Here is a 5,000-nt window from a genome sequence, read left to right as displayed (position 1 = left end):
TTCAGGTGTGTGTTCATTAATGTGTTCATTAATGTGTTCAGGTGTGTGTTCAGGTGTGTGTTCATTAATGTGTTCAGGTGTGCGTTCAGGTGTGTGTATGACTGACCAATGTGCAGAACCTCTCAGGTGGGTTCCCACAGGTGATGCCGGGGGGTCGACTCTGATCTGCATCACTTCCTTCATGTTGGCAGGTGAAGGCTGACAGGGGTAGAACTCCCATCCTGGCCCCGCCTCCGAGCCGCGCAGAGACCGGCACACGTCAAACTGACCACCCGACTGACAGCGGCCCAACGGCAACAGGACGAGGAGGGGGAGGAGACGGGGGAGGAGACGTGGGAGGAGGGGGGACATGCTGGACTGACAGTCAGACAGACAGGAAGTTCCCCTCCCACATTTTGAATCCACAGGCTCAGTTCCCGACCTTCGTCCAACAGGCGGTCGTCAAGGTGACGAAGTGGTTGTCTTGTGCTGGTCCTGATTTCTAGGTGATGGTTCACACCTGAGGTCTCCAGTCCGCCGCCGCCAGTCTGCAATGAAAGCACACAAACAACACGCATATTAAAACCAGATCGGGGCAGTCCTGGTCCAGGTAGACCTGGTCAGTCCTGGTCCAGTTAGACCTGGTCAGTCCTGGTCCAGATTTACCTGGTCAGTCCTGGTCCAGTTAGACCTGGTCAGTCCTGGTCCAGAGAGATCTGGTCAGTCCTGGTCCAGAGAGATCTGGTCAGTCCTGGTCCAGTTAGACCTGGTCAGTCCTGGTCCAGATTTACCTGGTCAGTCCTGCCAGTTAGACCTGGTCAGTCCTGGTCCAGTCAGTCCTGGTCCAGGTAGACCTGGTCAGTCCTGGTCCAGGTCAGTCCTGGTCCAGTTAGACCTGGTCAGTCCTGGTCCAGTTAGACCTGGTCAGTCCTGGTCCAGAGAGATCTGGTCAGTCCTGGTCCAGAGAGATCTGGTCAGTCCTGGTCCAGAGAGATCTGGTCAGTCCTGGTCCAAGTCTATCTGCTGCCTGTTTGTTTTGTTTGTTTGTTTTTTTGTTTTTTGTTTGAACTGATGAGAAAGAAGATTAAACTGAGACTCAGAGACTTTGTCTCCTTTATTAAACTGTGACTTCCCTCTTAAAACAACAACACCACCCTGATCCTCCACCTCTCCTCATCAGATTCATCCACCCTGATCCTCCACCTCTCATCCATCAGATTCATCCACCCTGATCCTCCACTTCCTCTGTCTCTTTATTAGGAACACATGTTCATCACTGAGTTCACCATTAGTGATGGTGTTGTAATGGACTTCATTATTCTAAAAGTTAAAGGTGGTGCTAGAACACCATCACCAACAAACTAATAATATTAATTAACAAATATTATTGTAATATTTAATTAGAATAACGATGAAACTCTTTATGAACACAAATAACAGATTCATATCTTTTTCATCAGACTTCACCACCTGTCTCTCTCTCCACCTGTCTGTCTCTCTCTTATTCTGTATTGCTCACCTGTCAGTGGTGTCTCCTGTCTCTCTTTCTGTCTCCACCTGTCTGTCTATCTCCTGCTCTGTGTAACTCACCTGTCTGTGGGGTCTTCAGGTTGGTTCTTGCTCATTAAATAGTCCATTAAACACTAAACGTCTTCATCTCTTCTTGTTTCTGTTCTTCTTGTTTCTCTTCTTATTGTTCTTAATCTCCTGCTGCTCTTCCTTCCTCCCCCTTCTTCACTGTTAAACCTCTCAGAGCTCAACTGTCCCTCTCTCTCTCTCTCTGTCTCTCTCTCTCTCTCTCTCTCTCTCTCTCTCTCTCTCTCTCTCTCTCTCTCTCTCTCTCTCTCTCTCTGTCTCTCTCTCTCTCTCTCTCTCTCTCTCTCTCTCTCTCCCTCTCTCTCTCTCTCTCTCTCTCTCCCTCTCTCTCTCTCTCTCTCTCTCTCTGTCTCTCTCTCTCTGTCTCTGTCTCTCTCTCTCTGTCTGTCTGTCTCTCTCTCCCTCTCTCAGTCATTTTTGATTTTTAAAATGTTTTATTGGTATGAATGTCAGGTGAACAGGTGAACAGAGGTGTTGTTTTAAAAAAACCTGACTCATCAGTTTAGTTCTTATGAGACTGAGGAGGTCGTCTCTCTGTGCTTGGAGAAGAGGCGGAGCTTAGATGTTTGTGGGTGTGGCTGCATATATATGAAGAATATATATAACATGAAACAACAGAGCTAGTGATGATACATCTATGAGTAAAGAATATATATAACGCACACACAGACACTGACAAACTTTAACTATACATACACACTCTGACAAACTTTAACTATACATACACACTCTGACAAACTTTAACTATACATAAACACTCTGACAAACTTTAACTATACATAAACACTCTCACAAACTTTAACTGACAAACTTTAACTATACATAAACACTCTGACAAACTTTAACTATACATAAACACTCTCACAAACTTTAACTATACATAAACACTCTGACAAACTTTAACTATACATACACACTCTCAAACTTTAAACTTTAACTAACTACATAAACACTCTCACAAACTTTAACTATACATAAACACTCTCAAACTTTAAACTTTAAAACTTTAACTATACATAAACACTCTCACAAACTTTAACTATACATAAACACTCTCACAAACTTTAACTATACATAAACACTCTCACAAACTTTAACTATACATAACATCTGACAAACTTTAACTATACATAAACACTCTGACAAACTTTAACTATACATAAACACTCTCACAAACTTTAACTATACATAAACACTCTCACAAACTTTAACTATACATAAACATTCACAAACTTTAACTATACATAAACACTCTCAAAACTTTAACTATACATAAACACTCTCACAAACTTTAACTATACATAAACACTCTCACAAACTTTAACTATACATAAACACTCTCACTGGCTGGTTCAGGTTCTCCTTGGCCCAGCCCCTAGATATGCTGCTATATGCCTAGACAGCCGGGGGACTACCTAGGATACACTGAGCTCCTCTTACTCCTTCTTTATGTATTAATCTCCTATTTATGCACATTACTGATTTTGCTTCTTCCCCAGAGTTCTTGTGCTTTCTTGCCTTGCAGGTTTCCATGAATTGGGGTTATATCTGGACTGTCATCGTGCCTCCTGCTGTGGCCCTGCTGACACCCACTGCTACTGCCACTATCATTATTAGTCACATTACTATTATTATTATTATCACATTATTTATTATTATCATTACTATTATTATTATTATTACTAGTCACATTACTATTATTATTATCATTATTAGTCACATTACTATTATTATTCCCTGTACTATTACGCTTATTGACTTGCTTCTACCCTGGAGTCTTTGTGCTTTCTCGCTTCGCAGGCTTCTATAAATCGTGGCTGTACCTGGACTGTGATCATGCATCCTGATGTGTCCCTGCTGACACCAACTGCTACTACCATTATTATTATTAGTCACATTAATATTATTATTCCCTGTACCATTACGCATATTGGCTTTGCTTCTACTCCGAAGCCCTTTCTGCTTTCTCGCCTCGCAGGTTTACATGAATCGTTGTGGTACCTGGACCGTGGTTTAGCCTCCTGCAGTGACCCGGCTGACACCCTGCTAATACTATTCCCTATATCATTATTTTAATTCCACTATAGTCATTGCTGCTTTCATAAGTATTCTTAATGTTTCCTTGGTTACTCTGCTTACTACTGCATTCTGTACACATGATATCTATTGACTTCTGTCCATCCTGGGATTTAAGGACAGAGGAGGGTGAGGTCTAAGGACAGAGGATGTGAAGGAGGATCTAAGGACAGAGGATGTGAGGGTGTAAGGACAGAGGATGTGAGGGTCTAAGGACAGAGGATGTGAGGGTCTAAGGACAGAGGATGTGAGGGTGTAAGGACAGAGGATGTGAGGGTCTAAGGACAGAGGATGTGAGGGTCTAAGGACAGAGGATGTGAGGGTCTAAGGACAGAGGATGTCTCATGTGTACAGATTGTAAAGCCCTCTGAGGCAAATTAGTAATTTGTGATTTTGGGCTATACAAAATAAACTGAATTGAATTGAACTCTCACAAACTTTAATTATACATAAACACTCTCACAAACTTTAACTATACATAAACACTCTCACAAACTTTAACTATACATAAACACAAACTTTAACTATACATAAACACTCTCACAAACTTTAACTATACATAAACACTCTCACAAACTTTAATTATACATAAACACTCTCACAAACTTTAACTATACATAAACACTCTCACAAACTTTAACTATACATAAACACTCTCACAAACTTTCAGCTAAATCAACAGAAATGTAAACGTTCTGCGTTCACACCAAGCGCAAAGCGAATGTTCGCGTGTTTAGTTTACATGTAAAGGCAATGCACAGACGCGAATATACGCAAGTAGACGCGAATCGTGACGGGCGGAGAGAATGACGAGAATGACGCAAATAACGCAAATAACGCAAATTTCGCGTTACGCTGTGTTGCGACAGCCAATCAGCGTTGAGATTCTCCTCCTGTCATCCTGTCATGTAAGCAAAGTCCAGCTCCGTTCAGAAAACAAGCTTTTTAAGTGATGTCCTGTCGTCCTGCAGAGAGAACCAACGAAACATGAATTCTGACTTATTACAAAAGCGGCATCATTATGATGTTATTTCGGCGTCCTTTTTTGTACAAATCACAGTAAAATGGTTTACTTTCAGACCACACAGCTGGAGTAAACCAGCTGGATTCAGTGAATACGGTGATGTTATGAAGACAAGACGGCGTTCAGTTTCCGGGACATCTGGGACTGCCACAGCAAGAATAAAGCAGATATAGTAGTTATTTATGAATGGTTGATGGCGGAAATATACACAAACATAAATACATGTAATGTAATGTAATGTAATGTAATGTAATATAATGTCATAATGTAATGTAATATAATGTCATGTAATGTCATGTAATGTAATGTAATATAATGTCATGTA

The 5,000-nt window shown here is 41.5% G+C and overlaps 1 pseudogene; it reads right to left on the bottom strand.

Moving 5' to 3' along the window:
• The window catches only part of LOC129117056 (netrin-G2-like), a 19,672-nt pseudogene extending 19,145 nt beyond the window's left edge, over nt 1-527 (bottom strand).
• Nucleotides 528-5,000: the final 4,473 nt, after the last annotated feature.

This window comes from Anoplopoma fimbria, unplaced genomic scaffold (genome assembly GCF_027596085.1).
Source record: "Anoplopoma fimbria isolate UVic2021 breed Golden Eagle Sablefish unplaced genomic scaffold, Afim_UVic_2022 Un_contig_13289_pilon_pilon, whole genome shotgun sequence".
In the NCBI taxonomy this organism is placed as follows: domain Eukaryota; kingdom Metazoa; phylum Chordata; class Actinopteri; order Perciformes; family Anoplopomatidae; genus Anoplopoma; species Anoplopoma fimbria.
This window is presented reverse-complemented; position numbering and strand designations above follow the sequence as displayed.